Raw genomic sequence first — 24,224 nt, forward strand, 5'->3', positions numbered from 1 at the left:
CTGTGGAAGACAAAAATGTAATCTAATGTGTACAGGAGAGCAGTGGAGAGTACATTTTACAGAATGTTTTTTTAGAAGGCCCTCAAGACTAATTGTGTGAAGTGGTTAGGAAAGTGTCACAGCCTTCAAGATAATGCTTACTGCTTCTCAGAGAAGACAGCATGAATTGGCAGGATCCAGAATAGTGTTCTACTCATCAGCTGGGTAAAAACTGGCTTTAGCAGTAGCACACTGCATGCTGTGTACTGGATGCCCATGCAATAGGCTCTGTATCACTGTATGCACATAAAACCTGAAAGCCAGCTGAAAGAACTGCTAGGCCTGACTACAGAGATGCGCCTGATGTGCTTAGCAGAGACTGTACTGCCCCATATGTATTTGGCTGGCCCCAGAACCACTAGGATTTGGAGGTTTAAACAAAGTAAAGTTCGGTGCTCCAGCCAGATTGACAGCAGTCACATATCTGATCTTTTCTTCATCCTGTCATTTATTTTAGAGCTGACAAATACCAAAGTGTTGCATCCTTTGGAGGACTCTGACAGAAGAGCCACCTTTAAATCTTCCTCACCATCTGAGAGGGAGGTGAGGAAGGAAGGAAGGGATGTACAATATGGCATGGGTGTGTGAGTGAAAAAGTAGATGGAAATTGATGTCCTCAGGGTCAATTCAAAGGACTGGCTCACTGTGCAATATTACTGTGCTGAGTCAGCTTATGAAAGCGTTGATGAACTGAGGAGAACGTCATCACATGGAAGGATCGTGCCAACCTGACCCACAAATTGCAGTACTATCTGTGTCTTACCCAGCATCCCTTCCCAGATGGCTAAGGAGCTTTCATAGCCACCAGCTGTTTGGGTTTGGGGGGGGTTCTAATTGTTGCTATGGCAATACTTAAAATTTGCATCTCAAAACTTACCTTGTTCTAACCTGCTCATTGTCTAGACGGCCCATGCTGGAGGAGAGGAATTATCTATGATATAGAAAACACAGCCTGAATTCCTGCCTTTTTTTAATTTCCTTTTTTTTTTTTTTTTTTAGAACCAGGCAAACAGAAAGTACTTGTCCTACTTTCTAGTCAGTAAGCTGAAATTCTGCATGTTTAATTATAAATCAAATAATTAACTACAAAGCTATTGTGGTATGGCCTTCCATGCTGTTGATGGTTTTAATTGCAAACTGCTACATGATGTGCTTCAGTAACAAAGAATGAGCCCTGAAGTAGAGGAAATGTCCTACTTTGACTCTATTTTTGCAGTCAGGATGCAGGAAATTTTCTGGTATGTCATTCCTCTCCATGATGGAGGTGGACAAAAGAACTGAAGGCCAATCAAGGTACGAAAGCCAATCAAGGTACCAGTTAGGGATATGCTGCTGTTACATTCAGCGTAGCCCTCACAGGGACAGCACAGGAGCGTGCTGCAGACTGTTCTACTTGCCCCCTTTTCAGGTCCCACTCTCATAAGAGTCATGGTTCTCCTGATCCCCAAGAAGGAGCCTGCATGGCTTACAGTGGACTTAAGGTTGAGGCAAACCATGGTGTCTGCAGTTAGGGCATTCATCACACCAGGTGGCACCCCTGTCTGGCAGTCATGGATGAGAATAAATACAGGGTAATGCCAAAGATCCCAAACTCCTCAGTGCCCATGGTGCCACTCACTGCATGGTGAGGCAGGTGCACGTCTCTCCTCTTCTGGCAAGTGCTTCTGCCTGACTAGACCACTGTCTTATTCTCTCTCATGCATCTCAGTGAAGTGTCTCCTCACTAACATCCTTGTAGGTACTGGAAAGTCTCCCTGAAGCTGTTTCTTCTTCTCCAGGCTGAACAAGCCCCACATCTCCCAGCATCTCCTCACAGGGCAAGATGCTCCAGCTGGGTAGTCCACTGCTGAGCTCTTTTTGGGTCATCAGTAACTTCCCTGAATGAGGGAGCTCTAGACACAGCACTTCAGGTGTGGTCTAACAAGGAAAGAGTAAATGGAGATAATTACTTTTCTTGATCTACTGGAGGCTGCCTCCCAGTGCCAGGGACATCTCCATTTGCTCCAACAGAGCCTTTGCCTTGCTGAAGCATCCTTTTCAGGCACAGGGTGGTGAGATCCCTTACCATGGAGGCATTTGCACTCCTGGGGCCATCAATGGAGAGACTGTGTTGGAGAAACTGTCTCCAGTTTTTGACCCCATGCTAAGGGATGTGTCACTGGAGAGACCTTAGCAGAGGGCCATGAAGATAGGTAGTGAGGACAAGAGCACTTATTGTATGAACAAGGGCTGACAGAGCACGATTTGTTTATCCTGGAAAATAAACCACAAATAGAGGAATCTATTTGCTGTCTGCTGCTACCAAATGGGAGAGTGTGGAGCCAGGCTCCTCTTGGAGAACAGGGACACAGATTTCAGCAAGAGCAATTTTGATCAGATACAAGGAAAAAATGTCACAGAGAAGGTGGCAGAGCACTGGAACAGGCTGCCCAGAGGCATTGTGCTTTTTCCAGTTTGGACACACTCAAAACTGAACTGGACAGGGCTCTGAACAACTTTTTCTAATTGGACTTGTTCTGAGTAGGGGACCTCCCAAGGCCCCTTCCAACCTGAATTCTTGGGGGATTTTATAACCTGGAAAGATCTTCAGAGGAGGCAATATGGGTCTTTTCACTGAATTTTGTCTTCAGCAGTGAGAAAGAGACACAAATTTGTGTCCTTGTGCACAACTGTATCAGGTAGCAGACCTATCCATCTATTTCCACCCAGCACCCCACGAGGCTACACAGAATTATCTAGAGGAAGGTTTTGATAGGATGCTTGCACAGTATCTTGAGCGCATTGAAGTGAGGAAGATGAATGAGATTTTCCCCCAGCAGAGTAACCTGAACTAGGAGCAACTGTCATCTGCTCAGGAGCCAGAACACACAGTGTGCTCAGTGTGGGGCAGTGAGTGCTGATGAGGAAGGGCCACCCACTCTCCAGTGCCCCAGGAGGATGAGGAGGTTGGGATGAGGCCAGGAGGTACTAGCTCAAACAGAAACATCTCAGAGGTAAAAGGCAGTGTTGGTGGCAGGTGCCTGTTGCAGGTAAGGACAGGTGCAACTCCAACAGGTCAGGAGAAGTTGGGAGGGAGAAGAATTGTGTATTATGTGGCCAGAGATGTACAGGGACTTCCTAATGGGAGAGAGTAACTACAAATCTCTTAAAGTAATTATTGTTTTCCTCTCCTGTTCACAATTCTGCTTATCTCTCTGAATCTGTACCTGCATGGAAGGCCTTCTCAGAAGCAGCTGTAAACTCATTTGCTTTCTTTTTCTTAGAAATCTTGAAAGCTACCACCAAGATGGACTGAAAACCACTCTCTCCTTTACTCATGACCAGAAAAAATCTGGAGTCTTTCTTTGCTGAATGCAGAGACTGAGCAGGGCCAATACACTGCAGTGACAAACAGTGTTAAAGCAAGTCTTTGGGCAGAATAAATGTAAAATCCTCCAAGTCTGCTACGACATCTTTCAGGCATATTTAGTCATTGAAGCTGAATATCGCCAGCTGTGCTAAACTGTTAAGCTGTTGAGTTTCTGTTTGCAAGCCACTAGCAAAAAATAAGTTAAAATAGTCTTGCTGTGCCTGCTCTTGCCTGGCATTGCTGAGGGAATTGAAACTTAAAGCCCAGATCAATTCAAGTTTCTTAGAAAAACATGCAAGTCCTTCATGCTGGTGATGTGTTCCAGTACCTTCCTGTTAAAGCGTTTCCTTTCTGCAGCAGTGTCAAGGGATGTAACTCCTTAAACAGGGACAAGTGAGCTGCTAATTTATTGTATAAGGGAGTCTCTCTTGTCCTCACTCTGTTAAGTGTACTGATGTGGCTGTGCAGAACATCTCTGTGCTCAGGGAATTTTTTGGTCTTGCATTTCTTTAGGTAAAGAGATATATCCAATTTCCTTTCTCGTATTTGCAACAGCAGTTTCTAGGCAGTATTGACTCAAAATCCTCTATTTTTATGTGACTAACTTTAGCAGCATAAATCTAAGTGGTTGAGATTACTGTAAGGACTTGGAGTCCAATCTCTAATTTTATTTTTGTTTTTGAAGCATATGCATCCATGAAGACAAAAAACCCACAGAGTATAAGGGGGACATCAAGAGGACTGACCCACTGACAAATCTGGTTTAAGGCTAATATGGAGAAGTATACATCTCCCTCAGCCATTATGTTATTTCAGCATGAAGTATTTGTGGAGAAGAGCTGGTTTCCTCTCTTCCACCCTCCCTGGCTGGTGCCCCGTCTGTGAATGCCTTGCACCAGTGCCTTTCCAGGTGCCAAAGGCACAGTGTAGGCAGAAATCCTCTGCCAGTAAAGACTGATGCATTGGGCTTTTTCCTTGATGTGCTAAGAAGAAGCAGTGAAGGTTGTTGCAATGGTGGGGGGCTGTTTAGCAGGGTCACCTCGTGCTGGGGGTTCCAAGTGTGGCAATTCAGAGGTTCTGGATGGCAACCCAAGACTGCCAGGGCTGTGCTGAAGCAAGGTGGCTCCTGGTGAGGAAGAGGAGGATGAGGGGGAGAAGAAGGAGGAGAGGGTTCAGGCCTGAGCTCCTCGTTCAGCATCCTGCCTGCCAGGGACCCAGCAGAGACACCCAGGTACAGGCAGTGCTTCTCATCTCCCCTGTGGTCTAGTGGGGGTCCTGCCATTGCTGCAGTGACAGCTGTGTGTGGGTGGATAAGTCAGCTCCAGCAGAGCAGCAGGTTTTTCTTTTCCAGTTGCGTTTCTCTACAGCCCCAAGAGCAGATGATGTTGGCCACTGTGTTGTGTGAAGCACTATTGCTGTGATCTGTATAAGTAATTATCGGAACCTTTGTTTATTAATCTATGATTAAAATCCTAAGTAATTTAGATGCAAATTAACTGCTTTGCTTATGATCCTGGACAGTAGCCAAGCTGGCCCTTGGTGTGGCAGAGCTGGCTGTCGTCTCTAGTAGCTACACTGCTCTTGGGCTTGATACCCCAGCACACATTGCTAAAAAACTCCTCAGCCACATGCTAAACCCACTGCAAGGTGCAGAGCAAGCCCACGCAGCAAGAGGTAGGATGGGCCCAATGGCTCCCTGGTTGGAGGATGGGTGAAATGGCCTTTCGGTACTTAAAAGGGGCCTATAAGAAAGATGGGGAGAGACTTTTTAGCAGGGCCTGTTGCAACAGGTTGAGGGTTTTAAGCTAAAAGAGGGGAGATTCAGGCTGGACGCGAGGAAGAAATGTCTTACAATGAGGGTGGTAAAACAATGGCACAAGTTGCCCGGGGAGGTGGCGAATGCGCCATCCCTGGAGATATTCGGGGCCAGGCTGGATGTGGCTCTGAGCAACCTGATCTAGTGGAAGATTTCCTCTACTCATTGCAGAGGGTTTGAACCAGATGACCTTTGACGGTCACTTCCAACCCAAACTATTCTATGATTCTATGATGAACTTCTGCTTGATTGATGGGACCACACACCCTTTCCCTCTTGTCCCCAAAAAAGCCCCAGTGCACAGCATCTGAAGCCTGTGCATTGTGAGCACATGTATCTGAGGTGCTGTGGAACAGGGCCTGAGTACTTGAGGATTTCTGAAGGATTTTTTTTTTTTAATGATGACAGGGAAAGAAGTTGTGGGCAATCTCTTTTTCTTATGACCTCCTGGAAGGTAAGTTGACACTTCAGCAATATTCCCAGCCATCAATGCAAGTAGGTAGCCCAGCTTTTTCTCAGCTGTGTGCAATGATAGGTCAAAATACCCAGCTAAAACATCATGAGGGCAGAAGAAGCTATTTGCTAAATATTTCATTTTTTAATATGTATTTGTTGTTAATGAAATTTAGGTAAGCTATTGATTAGATTAATTTTGTTTTGGTAGCTGAAAATACTAATACTTATGGGTATTTTTTCGAGTGAAAAACAGGTTTTGAATGACACATTATGTCTCTTCCCCTTCCAGAGCTGGTGACAGTTGGAGAGAGGTGATGCTAAAGACTGGGGCAAACCTGTGATGGTTTTTGCCATGCACTGCCTGAAGACTATTGTTCCTGCTCCCCAACTGCAGTGACTCCATTTGTTAGTCTACTATTTGAAGCAACAACTTTAAAAAAAACCATAATTAAATTCTCAATTTAGTAAGAAACCCCCAGACCCCAGCTCTTCTAAATGTAAAATAATTGATACTTTTTATGTACGCATAAACGAGAAAAAAAAAAACCCAAAAGATGGAAAGGCATTATTTTGTATTGTTCCTAAGAAGACTACACCATCCCTTCATATCTCACTGACAGTGTGATGATCCACTGGCTTCCAGCCAAAAAACACTTGAAAACTGTGGGGGCCATGTCCTGTGCAAGTGCTCTCCCGCAGGGATGCAGCAGCGGAGCCATAATAAAGGCTGTGCTGTTTGGATGGCAGTGTGAATGGCAGATTTGAAAACCAAGTACAGTTTTACATTGCAGGTCACAGTCTCTAATGGACTAATTCCTAGTTAGAGTCCCATGGTATAGGCATAGGAAAGCACTGTGCTCCCAAGACCAGCAAGGCTCATAAAGGACACTTTCCTACAGTTACCTGAGCTTTGAATCCTTTGGTGCTGTGTGGGGGCTGAGCCCCAGTTGAGGAACACAGGGCATTTGCGGTTTTGCTGAACAGAGGCTGCAAAGCCTTTTCTCCAGTGGGACATTTCCAGGATGTCTCCATCACCTGGCTGCCTGATTTTATGTATGGCATGAGTAGGACTGGATTTATGAGATGTCCACCCCTCTGTTTTGGGTCCAACCTGTATGGCAGGCTGCAAAGCTGTGGGAAGTGAAGAAAGGAGCATGGCATGGCAGCACGTTGGTGAATGTGGCTTTTGCATGGTGCTCAACCACTGCAAAAGTTTTTCCTCCTCATGTGGGAGTGTTGGTACTACTCCAGCTTCAAGTTGACATGCAACTGGCTGAGGATACTTCAGAAGTTAGGCAAGCTTGCCAGGTTATGCCAGAGCCTAAGAAAGGAGGATTTATTAGCTTTTAAAAGCACAGCTCTCTAACAGAAGTCCATTGGAGTTCATAGTGGGGCCTGGGGTGATAATTTTTTCATCAGAATAAAAGTTTAGCATGCTTTCTAGGACTAAGCAGAATAGGGCTTTGATGATATCTGCTTCAGGCCTGAAGAAATAACTTGTCTGTTTTTCCAAGGGCTGCCAGTAGCTCTAATAAAAGATGTTTTGCTCCCTACAAGTTTAAAGTCCTTGAAGCTAGAGCAACAATCCTATTAAAGGCTAGGTTGTTTAGCTACTTAAAGTAATAATTTTTTTTTAAAGGAAAACTTTCCTGCATTTTTTAATGAAAACATAATAGTGGGAAGTAGCAGCCAGAAACGCAGACTTCCCCAAATCACGCTTCAAAATACCACGTTAGAGCTTGTAGTAAATGGGTTTTGCTGTTCAGAAATTCTTTCACATACTGGAGCGCTTTCCGTGAAAACCCCCTGCTGGGCTCTTAAAAGCAAATTTACAGAATTTCTGAGTGTTTGGACTTGATCCAAATGGTGCCATTGAAATAAAAATGCTCAAAAACATAAAACCACTACTATTTTACCCTATGCTGATAAATATGATCTAATTTGGCTACTGTTTTTTGCCTTGACTGCATGAAGTGGATTAGCTTGCTTAAAAGGGAAATGAAAATAGATCAGTGGAAACAACTGAAGCAGGTACCCCTTAAGAAAATAAGTTCTTAATTCCCCAGGCACTTCCCTGGGAAGGAAACAGTATCACTTTGTGAGGGCTGAGCTGCTGAATATGGGAGTTTTCCCTTCTGCCCCCCCCCCCATCCACATGGGCACTCAACTGGGAAGTTCCTTCTAACAACTGTGCCACCAAACCTGAGAGCAGCTTGGGAAGGATGTTTTTAGAGCTGGGTTCCTTGATTTCCCACCCTTAGCCAAGGTCAGAGCTGTCCCTGGAAGCTACACAGCATCTTGGAAATAAGCAAGTTATGCTGAATAAATCTTTCAAAAAATGCTTTATGTGGAAACACATGAGGAAAGGATGCCTTCCCTTCTAAGATATCTGCCTGTGTATTAAATACTTTCCACTGTCTCACGGGAGCCTGGCAGGCACTCACAGCCCAGTGCATATAGTTTGTCAAACCTTAATGAACTCTTGACTGGAAGTTGTCTGTGGCTTTGTGGAGATTAGGCTAGCAACCACATTTGTGCTTCAAGCTGAAATGAATCAGTCTCCACAGGCAACCTGACTTCCAGAGTGGTTTCCTGTCAAAATCTTTCTCCAAAAAAATGTATTACTGTCTTTCGCCTTCTTTCCACTCACCTCCCTCTCCCGTGTGCATAATGTATACCTTTGGCACATCTATCCAGGCCTTCCAGGCATTTCACAGGGTTCAGAAGCAGGAGCAGCAAAAATATTTCCTATAGGGACCTCTTTTCACCACTGGTCACTTCTGGTCTGTGCTGCCATCCACCCCCAAAATAAAAATAAATTTAAAAAAATATTTCCTGAAAAGGAAAAATATAATTGTCCTTTTTTGTGAAAGAAGGGAGCTCAAACCCAAAACACATACTTTGTAGAAATTATTCATTGTCCTCAGAGGCAGAGAGCTTTACTTCCTCTGAAAATTTTGGAAGAAAACTCAGGCAGTCTGTGTATGCAGAGATAAATCTTCTACTCGTTTCTAATCTACCTGACAGCATCCACAGTGCAGCTTCACATGCTTACATGCAAGCCTTTGCTTTGGTTGCTGGGTATCTGGTCCCTGTGTTGGGGTACTTCCTGAAAGTTTCCCACTGTTGTCTACATTTGTGTTTCTCTGGTTGTCCTGTCTGTCACCAGAGCTATGCTAAGGCAGCATCAGGGAAAGCTCCCATGTGCATCATCTTCCTGACACTGGACAGGTCTTACATGGCTTAGGATATTTTTGGTTTTTTGTCTGTATGACTGGTTCTTACAGTTTGTTTCTCTGGGCAGAAACACATGGTAGGGAACAGTGTTGCAGATGAGGGGCTGAGGTGTTGAGTCTATGTCCTCCAGATGTTTTGTTTCCCTATGGAGATCATTGCTCTCACTCTCTGAGACTGGTCTAGGGCAAATCCTGTGGTGTTAGCAGGAGGCATGTGAAGACACACATGCATCTGTGATGCCAAAAATGGTTGAGTAGGTATTGTTGTATTGGTGTGATGCCAGTGAGTTACTGCTTTCAACTGTCTCCACAGAAAGCTGCAGATGCATATGGCAGCAGGAATGGCAGGGAAAGAACCAAAGTGTTTCCTGTGCCACAACCTGTCTCTTGACCATCCTTTCTCTGTGCTGAACCATAAAGTCACAGTGTGTCTTTTCAAGAAGCAAAGTCTTCATGTGTCAAGTCGTAATGCTCAAAGAGAACAAAACAAGTACTGCAGAGCTAAATACTCCACTGTACTAAAAGAAACAAACAAGGTGTCAGAAGCTTGATGACTACCTCTTACAGCATGTCTTTCAGCCTGGTACTTGCCCTCATGTGTGCTCCTATACCAGTAACAGTGGAATAGCTTCTGCTCCATTTGCAGGAGAAGCTATGCATCACAGAAGAAAGCTGCAGAACGCTTGGGTAATCTTTTTCATCTGCTCATGCCTTCAGTACCTGACATGCCTTTTCCAAAGCTGTGCAGCACCTACCACCACTGAAGCATCAGGATGCTGTGGTAGCCATAGTCTCTCCCTCCTGTATCACTTGAAAAGGATTTTATGTGGGTAAGACTGAGGCATTTACTACAAACATTCTAGGGTTTCGCCTGCTGTGGTGTGGGTCTCCCCACTTCCCACTCTAGTCATTTCAAATTCCCTCTGATCTGTGTGGTCTGACCCAGATCTCCAAACCACAGAACAAATTTTGGGATAGCACAAGCTCCGGCTGCTCTGTGTGTCTCCAGAATCTCTTCTTTGTGCGATTTTATGATTTGATTCAGTGTCGTGCTCAACCCTCACTGGTTGTACTTCTCATCAGTGTATGTAACCACATTTCCTGCTTCCCATTTCACTGTTCTCTCTCAGAGCAATCATCTCTTTTTATGAATGCTGATTAAGTCTAGCCTCAGAATGGTCTGGAAAAGACTGCAGAGCAGAGGTGCCTTTGAATGAGTGACTCTGGGTGCCCAAGAGGAGCAAGCTTTCTAAAAGTCTGAAAGCTTTTTCCTTGGCTTCCAGAGGGCAGATGCCTACCATGTTCCCAAAAAGCTTCAGATTGCACCAGACTTTGAAGCACTCAGAATCACTTATGACTTCCTTAAACTCTAGCATACATACCTGCTGAAGGCCCCTAGCTATAATACATGCCACAGGATATGTTACACTCTGCATGCATACATCTTCCAAAACTTTTGAAAGGATTGTGAGAGATGGTCTTGCCCAGCACGTCTCTAAGTTTCTCACCCGTGCCTCTGCTCAGGCCCATTGGGATTTTTTGTGCCCCACAGGCAAAGGCAGCTCTGGCAGGGTTGGTGGTGTCTGTCAGAGCAACTTGATGGTTTACCAGAGATCTGAACCCTTCTCTGCCCAAAAGCAGGATTGACTTGTACGTAAGCTGTTCACAACGGACGTTTGTCTAAACTCTTTTTCAAAAACAAACAAAAAATGATGGAGATGTAACAGCTTCCCCAGCCACTCTGTCTACTGCTTAATCATCCTCACTATTAGAAATGTTTTCTTGTTTATCATAAATTTCTTTTGTGACTATCAAAGCCCAGTATTTCCCATCCTATCACCAGAATCATTCCCCCATGTTTGCAGATAATGTCCATGTATTTGGAGACTGTTATTGTCTCCCTTCAGTCTCGTCTTTTCTAGACTAAACAAGCCCATTTCCTTCAGTCTTACCTTATATGTCATGTTTTCTAGTTCTCTAAGTGATTTTGCTGCTTTGAAGAGCTGGATTTGGGGCATAGATTTTTTTTTTTTTTTTGTGTTCCCCTAGAAAGAATAATATGTGCTTAAAACTGAACAGATTATTCCAGCTGAGGCTATAGCAGACTAAATAGACAAAAGTTATGTCAAAAAGCTTACAAATGGTGCCCTTAGTGCTATACCCCAGCACAATGCTTGCAATTTCTACATTCTTGGTTTCTCGCTCCACAGTTACCCCTGAATCCTCTTCTGCTTTCTGGTGCTCTGTCCTGATGTTTTATATCAGTCCCATCTTCATATATAAACAAGTTGTTATTTGACTGACAAATGGAGAATATTGCATTAATGGCATTGCACATCCTCTTTTTCTGGCTGCTGCAGTTAAGCAAGATCCTTCCAAGTCTGCCCCTGATCCTCAGCTCGAATTCAAAGGTTGTGCAAATTGGTAGGGGGTGACTCTGCTCTCCCAGCACGAGGCGAAGTGGTTGCGGTACATCAACTTCTAAACCTCTTCTGCCGATCATCTGTTGTCTTGTTTCCATACGCTCCCCCATGCTGTTGCTTCTTGCCATGGGGGCTTGGCTCTCTGAAGCAAGAATGAGCCTTATGTTCTTTCTTTATACAGTGCCTAGCACGATGGAGTCTTGATCCATGATTAAGGATCCTAAATATAATGACAATAAAAATAATACCATCGATATAACTGAGAAGCTCCTGCTTATGGTAAAAGAGGAAAGGAATGGGATTTATAGGTGCATTAAACTTTCCTTTTGTAGCTCTAAAAAATGTAATTGAAAGCAGCTTTTAAAATTGAGCTGCAACTTCTTTAGGAAAATACTCATTTGCTGAGGAGAATGGTACATTCCTCTCTGTAAAAATGTCACATTTTCACCTAAGGCAAATTCATGGAAATTTACAAAGATTTACAACAAGAAGCAAAGTTTTAATTTTCATAAATATGCCCCAGGTGAAAATGTGACATTTTTACAGACAAGAATGCTCTAGTTTTGCTGAGAGAGGCAAAAAGGCTTTTCTGTTAAAAAAAATCACAATGGCAACTTTCCGTTTGTGAAAAATATCCATCCCTTTTACTGAAAAAAAAAGGAAGAAGAAGAAAAGGAAAATGGAGTTGAGCTTCTGGAGAGCTGTATTCTCTATTCCCTACCTTCTGATATGCATTTCTTACCAACTACTGTGCTCAAAGGCAGAGAGTGAAACTTAATCATGTGTTGAATTTATAAATGCACTTCAGAAAAATTGCTTATTTTTCTGGCGAGAACTGGTAGCTTTACCATCAATATGTCAACTTTGCTTGCACTATTGTTGTTGAACGGTTATCATGAACCACAACTGTAACCCTCATTCATCCCAAACTTTCAGTAAAACTGATACAAGATGCAACCACGAAACTATCAAATAATGTCATTTCCTAATTAAAGCAAAACCAAACAGAAACCTCTACTGCTTTCTGCTAGCATTTTTTTTTCCCTGTTTCTGTCATTGATTATCTGCCCTATCCCTGATACAGTACAGCCAGCTGAACCTTTATGTCCAAAGTTGTAAAAGGAGAAGGAGGGCCTCATGGGTCTGGATTGGATAGGGTTGACCAGGAAAATGGGGCGATAATGGTAATGTGTTAAAGAAGAGGCTGCCCCTGGGATGCTTTTCAACAGTACTCCTCTGACAGTCTGGGGTGAGCTAGTCTCTGGCCGTTAATTAAGGCATTAAGGTGTAAGGTGGACTTTCAAGGTTTTCACAGGGCTTAGCAAGTCCCTCCCACCTTTAAGAGGTAATGCTTGTAATCTTGCTCCACAGTAGAAAATTTGCATAGTCAGGTGAAGAGGAAAGATTTGCTCCCACAGCCCCTGGAATGGACCAAAAAGTCAGAAGCTACCAGTCCATGTGTCTGCTGAGAGACTTTTCCTGTGCACTAGACATGTCATGTCACTTTCCTGCTGAGGGGTCTCCAAAAAGCTTCTGTAACCCAGGGCTGCCCCAGCCTGCAAAAGGTAGGGCTAGTTAAAGGACATTAGCTTCAGTTCTTTGCTGCCTTCCCACTTTCTTGCCCATGCTGTGCCTTCAAAGAATGGGTTCTTAGGTGTTAAAATCTAGTAAAAGTTTAAAGTATTTGCATAAAAAAGGAAAAAAAGGGGTATGCATATATGATAACCTTTGTGTTATCACCCTGGTCTTGGCCTGGCAGCTGTGGAGGAGAAGGGTTAGCCTACCAAACTTCCTCAGAGTAGGTGGGTGTGCCTTGCTGATGGAGAAAGAAACCAGCGCGGATGGTGAGCAAGCCCTCTTTTCCTCTGGGAGGGATGCAAAGGCTGCAGTCTGAGGGAGGAAACCACTGCAGAGGTGAGGCAAAAGAGAAGGACCCAATTTGCAGAGGTGCTACTGCTATAGAGGAACAGAAGTGGAGAAACCAGGAGAAATCTCTGAAAGGGGAGTTACGGAAAAAGAATAAGAAATAGCAGTACTGGGTAGCTTGTTCAGTACAAGAGCAAACAGGTCAGTGTACTTACTAACAACCCTCTGCTATCTTGATCAAGGGTGGGAAACACTTCTATCTCAGCCACATAGCCAGAGCTCACTACTCCTGGAGGACCCTGGGCTATCCTGGGCACTGAGCAATTTGGGGACCACCGGATGCAAACCTCCTTAACAGGCTGCTGTGCAAGCATTGTGTAACACAGAGTCAGAGCAGAAAGAAAAACTGCAAGGGGACATTTCTGCAGGCTTTAGCTGGCACTTGACCTTTTTGTACTGTAGCTGGAGCTTTAGAAAACCAGAAGGGGGTTATTTGCTGTCTGAAGTGCAGCCGCTTTACTGTGAAGCTTCTGCTTGCTGTGTGTGCCTGTGAGTTTAGCAGCAGTCCCTGTGTGTCTAAGCTCTTGTTATTGCCCACTCAGTTGTAAGGAAATGAGAAGCTGATGCTGATGCCAAAACCGGGTCACTGAACTATAAAAAGAAAAAAAAAAACCCAGCCAGCAATCTATATACCCTAGAAAAATGGCACCCTATGTTCCTAAGCTGGCAAAGCCCTGACAGCTTCATTAAATTGATATTTGAATTGGCAAGGAAGTTCACTCTCATTCAGTACAAACACATAAAATGTATCAGTATAGAAATACTCTATATAGTGAAGTTGTCTCCTCACCCTATGAATTATAAATACAATAATTACCAGTACTCTTAACTCTGTGGTATGTATCTGCTAAGTTTTATCACCATAGCCTGCCAGGGAACAGGACTGCCATTAACCACTCCTTTCTGGTGAAACTCATCTCTGGTGCCACATGTGTGAGCACACACAGTTTCCAGTAGCCTGTGTCTTGCCACGGGGCAGGTACAACCGTGGCTGTAAGGGTTGTGGCACAAGGTTGCAAAGCCAGTGGAGCTCCCTCTATGAAAATGCTCACTGCTGCTTTGCAGGTGTTCATGGATCAAAGAAGAGAAGTTGAGGGCACTGAAAGTCTCGTGTTTCCATTTCATAGCTGTTGGTGATAGCTGGATGGCCGTAAAAGGTGGGAGCCAGCAATTTCTCTCCCAGCTCAAATCACTGACCTCTGATACCCAAACGGAGACATGCGCTATATTAGTGCCAGCTCAGTGCTTTCTGTGAACATTTCCCACAATCACCGCTGTGGCAGGGCAAGAAGAAAAGCTCAGTTCAGAGCAGTTAAAAAGGTAACTAGACTTGTCTCACTGGTCATTTGCTTTTAAGCACAGATCCCAGGAGGGATTTTTGTGCCAACCTCCAAATCAAACTATGAGAAATTTATAGCATTTAGGCGTCAAAAGAAGAACTAGAAGAATTAGATCCTTTTGAGGTCTTAGCTGAGTTTCCAAGCCAGTGAATTATTGCATGTTCACTGCTGGCTTAAATAGAGCCAGTAGGTCTGGAAATCCATGAGAGTGAAACATTTACAGCCCATAGCCATGGTGTTCCCATAAGAAAAAAGGGAGCAGCAAGGCAAGTTTTCCGTATTTTCAGCACTGTGTTGCCTTGCTGAGCCTGGAGAAAGAGCTGATAAAGAACACAAGCTTCCTCTGCACTGTGATAGCCCCTGCTCCTCCCCAGGACGTGAGGAGGTGCACCACCAGCCTGTTACAGACCCTGATTTCCCTAGCGTAGATGGATGGGGCCATGGAGAAAAAGGTATTATTATTTTACTTAAGTAGCTTCAACTACCCAGTACCAAATGCCCTAGGAGTCTTTACAATTAATCATACAACACAAGAATAGTGACCACCCAGCAGTATTGCAGATATATCTGTTAGGCAGTGTGCATGCTCAGCCTGCCAACAGCGGTAAATAAATGTTAGTAAGTGAACTTTGGCAGTAAATCAAAGCTACAAAAAAACCCCCACCAACAAACCCTAACCCAAACCCCCCAAACCATCCACCCTTTTCTGCCTTGCTTCTGAAATATGTCACCAACCTCCCCCCAAAACTAGCTGAAACAGATGACTTCTGCAGTGTGTCTCTGGAATGTTACCCGGTCAGTTATTTTGGAGCGAGGAGGGATTTAGTGAAAGTCGCCTGTCATCTGGCAGAAACCATGGGAGCATTTCCCAGGAGCCACACCAGCCCAATAGGAGACCTTTCCTTGAAGTCCCTGTGAGGCTCCCCAGCCCCATAGAGACCAGCTCAGGGCTTTTCCTGGGCCTCCCAGTAGCTTCCTTTTCCCTTTCTGCGCAGGAAAAAAACACTTGGCATTGGCCTTGGCTTCAGCTGTGAGCTGGGCTGGAAATCTGGGTGGGATTTGCTGTTATCACAGTGTTGTATTTGGCAAGGCAATATTCCCTGCAAGGATTGATGGCTTTCCCTATAGATTTGGCACCAGATACCTTCTCTCAACTGTCATCATCATATTCATCCTCTTAGAGTAGACGGGCTTGGGTCCAGCAGTAAATATATGAAGTAAAATATGAGATATACTGAACATTTTGTATTATCACAATTATTTAAAAATAATTTATTTACCTGGAAAGGCTCAGCTGATGCTCAGCATCTGGTTTTCGGTCAGCTCCTGCTTCATCTTTTTTTCTTTAACCCAGTTTTCCAGCTGAGTAGACAGAGGAACAAACCAAGACCAAACAATTTGCCAAAGGTCACACAGAGAATCACTGGCTCATGCAGGATTTATAGGGAGACTTGCCCTGGCTTCAGTCAGCAATTCATGTTGTCTCTGTTTGGGTTTGCTCTGACACTAGGGGTTCCTCATTCAGCCTTGCCAGTTCATAAGACTTTCTCACGAGTCTATTAATATTTGCTGTGTCTTAGAAAGATGACTAATTGTTCAATAATTTCAGACTTGACTTGTATGAATTAAGCTTCTAGTTGTGTTGACAGCAGAGTAAAAAATAGAACAAAAAGTAGAAACAGAAAATAGAACAAAAGAAGGCTGGTGTGTCTTCTCCAGGCTCAGAAACTGGAATACAAGTTTCTATTCTTTTAATACCTCATCATTTCCTAGCCAGACTCCTGAGCTTTGGAAACCAGCCTTGTATTTTGTGACTGCTCGGATATCTCTTGCTGTTGAATTCCTGATAGTTCTGAATTTTTCTGTATCTTGTATCCCCAGTGTTGTGAACCTTCTGCCTGACTTAAGTCAAGTCAGTAATTCAAGGATGTTGCTCTACTTTTCTTTTTCAATTTTGTATTGAACTTTTCTTGATATATTAATAAAACAGGTGAAAAATTGTTTGGTTTCAGGTTTATAATATTTTATTTCTATTCAAAGAGTTCTATATTTCTCCTTCCTTCACAGATTTTGGAAAAGCCTCAATCCCAGACAAAGCTTTCATGATATTCAGGAATACTAAGACCTTGCTAATCTCTTGTCATCTATGAGATACACAGCTGCTCAGAACTTCTGAAACTGAGGTAGCGAACACAGTACATAGGACTTGACCTATTAATTATCCAGCAAGCCAGGCATCTTTGGCTATCAGTATGATGGGGATCCCCATGCATAGACTTAAGTTTTTGACAGAGGTAAGTGGATAGAGTTTATATGGATTCTTACCTGCAACAGCTATTTTTGGTTTTAATTGGGACTGCACTGAGTTAGGCATAGATTTTGGCTCGATGTCTACGCAAAATATACCAGCAGGCCTGAAACTGCCCATTTGCCCTATGAATGTTGCATAATAACCTTCCACCCCCCCTTCCTACATCTAAGCAGACCTTAACATCCCTGCAGTGTTAACTGCCTAGTACAGCGTGTAATTATATACAGAGAATTATCCCTACACTATGATTAGCCAAACGCATTCATATGCATGTGAATTACTCTTTGTGCTGACACAGTGAAAGGCTGGAGGCCTCTTTTTACTAGAGGGGATGGAGAGGAATGTGCTTGTGTGGTCTTCCAGGGTTATCCTGCTAATGGGAACTGTACTTCTTACATCTTTTCTTCCTGAAGCAGGGAGAGTACCTGGAGTGCTGAGTATGTGCCCTCTGAGCACCATCAGCTTTCAAATGTGTGGAGCTGCAGAGGTTGCATGTTATGTCACTGTTAAGAAGATGGTGATGATTTTTTTATATAATTTAAATACATTTTATTTTCTTTTTATGGCTACCAAACTCCCTGTGAGGGTCCTCAGGCCTTGTAATGGCACAAAACATTAATGATGCATAGGGGAGGGGCTGAGCTGACAACCAATTGTGCTCAGTGGGTGGCTCGTTAGCTGCAGCCCTGTGGATGTGGTGTGCTGGTCTCCATAATCTCCGTATGGCTATCTGCAGAGTCTGAAAAGAGAAATACGAATGTGTGAAGTCCTGAAACTCACCTGACAGACCCGCAAGGCTTTGCGTGTGACACTAGGGAAGGACTCGCTTCCATTACTCCACCCAGCTTCTGCTTCCTGCTCCTCTTTGTAGCATCTTTTACCACTGACCCAAAGTGAGGAAAGCAAATCTATCCACTTCCTGCTATACAGCTCTTAAGGAGAAGTTGGCAGGAAGAGCTGTTGCACTTCTTTGCCCAGGAGGTGACATGGGATGGTCCTGAGAGTCTACAGAACCCTGGAAAAACAAACTCCTTTCTTCCAAGGGTCCAAGGCTGTCCTCCAGGGCTGGTGGCTGCTGCTTGTATGCCTGCCTCCTTGTTTACATGGACCCCATGGGGCTACAAAGCTCCGGCTGAATTTCCTGCTAGCTAGAACATGCAAGAAAAGGGAGGAGACACAGGTCTGATCTGGGATCCTTCTTAAAGGGAGCTAAAGGCCATACAGCTTTTTTAGAGTACTATGGTCCTCTCACTCGCGTTTTAAGCCTCGAGGCTGGTCATTAGTGAGTGAAAAAGTAGTTACAAAATAAGCAAAATCCATACAGCTCAGTGCCATCATGAGTGTTGAAGTCTGTGGTGGCATCGCAGGGTTGTGTATGGTAGAAAAGATGCTACTGGGTGTGCATCTGCTGAGCTTTATATCTCCAGGTGGCTCTGTACAAACAAGCCAAAAGAACCGAACCTATCTTCAAGAAAGTGCTGAAAGTGTACAATAATTCTGAGCAAGTTGCACAACTAATTCATATTTCCCCCGTAAGAGGTTTTTTTTCCCTTGCTCTCTTCATTTACACAGTAGTGAGGCTAGGGGTTCACAGTTAAAGGTTATTAAAATATTAAGTATCATTTTCTGCTGTATTTAACTCCTTAGAATGAATGTGCGGGAGATGGCACGCCATATGAAATACAAATACGTGTATTGCGCAGCAAGCATCTTTTCTTAGAGATGGTGATCCCTGAATTATGAGCCTGGGGGTTATGTTTTGAGTTAATAGTGCTTTTTATTTTTAACTTTCTTTTTGGTCCACCCTTGCTAACTAGCAGACTAATCACTGGCCAGCTATTACAGGTGGGAGTGGAAAAGAGCAAGTTTGTATGCTTCAGGCATACCAAGCCCGACCTGTGCAACTTTGTTGGTTTGGAAAAAAAATCAGATGCAAGCAAAGGTGCTGAGCACACAAACACTGATCTGTAGCTATCGATGAAGGCTATAGTGTTGCAGGCATATGAGAGAGCTTTGCAGCCAAGCCAAATAAATGCTGCCAGAATGAAAGCTTTCCTTGTGTGCCAGCTCCCTTACAGCACTCTTGCGGAGTTCTGCCCAAGGAGGCTTATCATAACACAAACCACAGAGGACTGGGTTTACTGGGATTACTGGCCACCCGCATCAGTGATGCTGTCATGAGACCAGCTGTGCCAGTGCCCATAGCTGCACAGAAAGAGGGGGTGACTTGAGTTGCTTGTGGGAGCTAGAGGCAGGGGTGGCCTGCATGGATGGCAGCCCTGCCCACTCCAGCAATGCCTCCTTGCTGTGCAGTGGCACAACATGCCTGCCTTCCTGAACCATGTTTTACTGCAGGTAGTATGGGGAGACCATGACAGGCCAGGGTCCCTTGCACCCAGGGTAGGGGCATTGACATTGCCTCACTTTGCAGGTCTCAGCCACCCTCCCTGGCCATTTCTCCCTCACCTTCTGGACACTGGTTTTGACTGCAGCTCCTTAATCCTTTCTCCAAGGATAAATTATCCACAACTTAGTAGATGCAGTGTTAAAAGAACTTAGAAGTTATTGAGTGCCCTGGAAATACGGACAAATGAATTCAACATGAAAAGCAGCCGTTTAAATTATAAATATTAAATATTATATATAATATATAACATATAAAAATTATAATATAATATTATAATTAATAATAAATTATATAATATTATATATAAATTCAATATAATCTACATTATTTTTGTGAATAGTCTTATGTTAATTTATTTTCTTTTCAAAGGGGTGTGGTTGTTTACCTAGGACTTTCAAACATAAGTAATAAGAAAAGAAACAGATGATTTTGTAGTCAATCCAATGTTGTCCTTGTCTGGATTAGTTCTGTGCAAAGACTTCACAATGGCACTCAAAAATACCGTAAGAGTTAGTGTTTTGCTCTCATGGCAATTTTTGATGAGTCAGTATTTCAACAAGAACAAGCTAATCCCCTTCATTTTGTACATTAAATACTGAAGGGAAATAGGTGTCTCCAGCATTCGTTAGATCCAATGTACAAAGAGCATCTCCTATGATGACAGTGAAAGAACACATTTCTGCTCACGCTTTCACCATGAGCTCCCATGGACAGCAGTCTCACAGGCAAAAATACTCTGGAGAGCATCCAGCTTCCTGTGGGCTCCCTCTTGCATGGGGAGCTCAGCCTTGTCCTCCCTCTGGTCTTTGGAGAGGCTAAGATAGAAAAGCACCACTGACATAGTCTTCCTTCTCCATAACTACCCATCCCCTGGATGCCAGAGAGTCTTTTGGGATAGCTCTGGTTTTCCATAAGTTTGATACGATTTAAATAAGATCATGGTTTTCAATAATATTTTGGTTTGCAAATCCTGGGTAATGTAACCAGTGGAGATATAAACCCCTGTGTGGCCAACAGACATTTCTTTAGACACGAGTTTTTTCTTCTCAAGGCCTTTCCTGGATTGTAGAAGTCATGTAGAGATGAGAGCAGTGAAAATCTACTGGAGGTGCTTGTTGTAGTAATGGTAAACAACATGAGGTGGTGCTGTTCTGCGTTATCCTTCTCATTTATTTGGTTGGGGTCTAACTCAGCTAGCATGTGTTCAGACATGCTGTGCTACGTTCCGGGTGTTTTCATGAAGGCTTTTGTTCCAGGAAAGACAGTGGGGCTTGTTGCAGGAGTTTTGCTAGTTGCCTAAGTTTGCTTTCTTCGGTGGCCCATCAGAGACAGCTTTTAAGGTAAAGTGGCTCCCAGGGAACTATTGCAGACATGAGCCAAGATAAGGGGAGGAAGGAATTGCCTGCAAACCCTCTGAACACCAGTCTTCCAGGTCGGATGTTTCCATGCATGCAGAGAAACTCCACATTACTTCTGTGGAGATCACATCAAATCTTAATTGCATAGCATAGGAGCGATGCTGGCATGATAAGTTACAAGTGTCAGGGAAAAGGATAGTAATACTTGGAGGAAGATCAGTTGTGAATCAATGAGCATCTCAACAAACAGAAAAACAACGTCTGCCTGAGTACAGATACAGAGACTTTGCCTCCAGTCTGCTACTGGTCTTCACTGCAGTGCTGAGCTCTGACACCTCCAGCTGATTCCTATCCAGGAGCTTCAGTTTGCTGGAAAAGAGCAGCTCCCTAATGCCCAGGGTAGCAGTTCAAAGCTGATTGCCTGCCATCCAAATGTAAAACAGCCTCTCAGTTTCAGATACTGGGTTTTCTATTAGCCTCTGGGCATTTTATTCAAGCAAACAGGTTGTGTCACTGACCTCAGTTAAACCCACAGCGAGGTCTGACCCGAGTTTACATGTTAAGTGGAAGTGGTGGTATTCATTCATAAGATTTCAACTGCATCTTTCATTTCAGGAATAAGCATAGCCGCAACATCTACAACATCTTATAAAACAGTATCCTTGCCAACAACATTTCCACCTTATTGCCTTAGACAAATTGGGCAAATTCATGGACAGCAGTTATATACACAAATGCTAAAGGCAGGAGGCTGGCATGTATGCTCTGGCATCCTAAACACATGAGCTGGGGATGTTGGGAGTATGAAGGGAAAGGGGGCAGGCTTGTATGCTCTCCCTGACTGGTACTTCCAGCTGTTGTCACTGTTGGAGGCAACACTGGGATAGGTGAATGGCTGGTCTTGCCACACTGGTTTTTGCATATGCTCTTACTTCTTTCCTGCTGGGATGTTCAAGGTGCAGCTAATAGACACGATGCTGCTCTGTACAGCGATACTCAAGACAGCTACGGACTCCTTGCTCCTGTACCTGTGGCAGTATGCGCTCTGCTACTTGCATCATGCAACTTCTGGTACCAAGGCTGTTTTGCAGAGACAGCAAAGATGAAAGCAGCCATTCTACTCAACCCTGTCCAGCACTTCAGTGGCTTTGCTGCAGCTCTGTCCAGACAGAGCACCTACAGCCAAGGCTGCCTCTGGGCTATCAACTGTAGATCAGCACAGCCCAGAAAAGCAGTGCAGAAGACTCCATCTGCGCGCACTGAGTGGTGTGACAGTGGCTCCTGAAGGCCCATGGCTGTAGAATAGGTAGTTGGTTTTTTTTTCTGAGGCAAGTGTGTGAGCAATAAATGTGTCATGTGGCCAAATGCCTAAAAGAGTTTTCCTGTACTTAAAAGCAGGATAAAACCTCAGAAGAGGGAAATTGCCTGTCTAGGAAAATACAAGGAGTTTTTCACTGATAGTCTTGTGTTTCACATCACTACCATGTCTAATATCACCCTACCAGTGACAAGTGTTCTTCCTAAGACATTATTTTGTGAAAATTTTTCTGTGCTATGACTCCATCTTCAGCAGCCCATGACTTACCTCTCCAACTAATCTGCCCTCTGATTTCTGGCATTGCTTGCAAAACCAATGAAATATCTAATCATCCAAGGAAGACTCAGCTGCAGATAGTCAGGCCCATCCTGTTTAGCAGCAAGCTGACACTGAGAAATGTGAGTGCTTTCATGGTCCTGCACCCTGTGGGATCTGCTTCTCCCTGGAGACTTTGACCCTTGGCTGAAGAGCTGCTTCCTCTTGCTATTCAATTGTGCAAGCAGGCAAAAGAAGCTCTTGCCCACCTACGTAGAAGTTTCCCTATGTGAACCCAGATTAAAGAAAACCCTCACTTTCCAATCCTTTCTGACATAACCCAATACAGAGTGTGACCAAAGTTGGCAGGTTTCCCACTCCTGCAATTCAGTGATCATTCAAGAATTAATTAGGCAATAAACTAGAGGAGATTCAGCTCATTTGATCTAACAGTTTTGCCAAGGAATGGTGGCTATGGCTCCATCTGATATACATACCTCGTAACTCAAGTACAGATTCCATATAGTCTCCAAAAATACATTAAAACCAGCTGTGAAATACAGTGCTGCCATAAACTAAATTAAAGAGAAAACTCTTTTGAAACCTTAGCCTAGAAAAGCATTAAGAGATCATCAGGTCTGCTTTAAATAAGACCATTTATGTGAACTGTCAGAAGTATAAGCTATATATAATCAGAAGCATAAGCTGTACATAATCAGAAGTCAAGAAGCTATGACAGTCAGAGGGATTTCTAAGCTGTCCATGTCTTGATGGGAGCAAACGCAGAAATACCAACTGTCCAACAGCAGAATGAGCTTTAAGATGGTTAGGAGAACAAATTTAAAAGTTCATTCAACTTGTTGGAGCAATTCCCTGATCCCACTGTAGTAATTCCTTGCAAGCACAATACTCTTGCAACACAGGGCGTTCACAGATTGTCTTTTCCAGAATAAGGCAGTCTCTCAGTAGTGAAAATTGTTACTGCTCTATTAATCACAACAGCTAAAATACTGTCTTTTCAACACTATCCAGTTCCTACCATTGAAATAGCTTTGTGCCCACCAATGCAGAGATTTCCTCTTATTTTAGCAGTACAGAGTCAGGCCTACAAGTAGATATAGGCTGCCAATCTCTGAGAAACCTTCTCCCTGCACTGGAGATATCTACCACATTTGGAAAGCTGAGATATACAGAGCAGGATGCCATTTTCTTTTGTTTTCCCCCAAGCAGCTTCTCACAGATGCAGGCATTTCTACCTCCTGCTGCACCCTAAACCCCTGCTGTTTTTCATGTTTGCTTCCATTTGACATCTGCCAGGTAGCACATTCCAGAGGTGGGGTTTTTCGTCCTACCTCTGGGAGACAGGACTGGGGGGAGGACAGCCAGCCATCTTTCAATGCCTAAGCTAATAGTTTTGCAAATAATATATTTGTACTGTTATTTGCAAATAATACTTATGTAAATCAATACCCTTGAGAATTCCTCTGACAAGAGCTGGGTAGGCTGGAGACCGGTAAATAGAGTTGCTGATCAATGTTACACATCCTGCAAGTATAGCAATTTACCTTGGTTATGCAGCTCTTAATTTCTGCCTTGGCAACAGTGGCATGGCATGCTTTATTATATTTGGAAGGACTTCATGGTCTCAAGAATGAAGTGTGCACCCATAGAAAAGACTCCACTTTAAGATGTTTGAAGATGTTCAGTATAAAGGATGGATGGCATTTTAGGGCTGAGATGAATCAACAACATACAGTTATTGTACGGTTTATATTTCTATGTTGTTCAGCTTCTGTGTAAGGCTACAGGGAAATGTTAACAAATTAATTGCATCCATTGCTAAAAGGGATCATAAGAACTGTTCTCAATTGTCTGCTTTATACAGATACTGTGAGTAGAAGGTTATGTTGTTTACTACCAGCTATTGTCTGTATTACCATAGCACCTATAAGACTCAGAAATAGAGCAGACTTCATTGCAGGGGTGCCGT

At 43.7% G+C, this 24,224-nt stretch overlaps 1 long non-coding RNA gene across 1 annotated transcript; it reads right to left on the minus strand.

Annotated features, from left to right (window-relative positions):
- Window positions 1-1,760: 1,760 nt before the first annotated feature.
- LOC133218294 (uncharacterized) lies at window positions 1,761-18,267 on the minus strand. Its single transcript, XR_009727095.1, has 3 exons — window positions 15,866-18,267; window positions 14,298-14,519; window positions 1,761-2,292 (listed from the first exon to the last, which is right to left on the minus strand). It is a non-coding gene; the product is annotated as an uncharacterized LOC133218294 (long non-coding RNA).
- Window positions 18,268-24,224: the final 5,957 nt, after the last annotated feature.

This window comes from Neopsephotus bourkii, unplaced genomic scaffold (genome assembly GCF_033783945.1).
Source record: "Neopsephotus bourkii isolate Nb327-2 ecotype Australia unplaced genomic scaffold, CSIRO-AGI_Nbou_v1 NB_1234, whole genome shotgun sequence".
NCBI lineage: Eukaryota > Metazoa > Chordata > Aves > Psittaciformes > Psittacidae > Neopsephotus > Neopsephotus bourkii.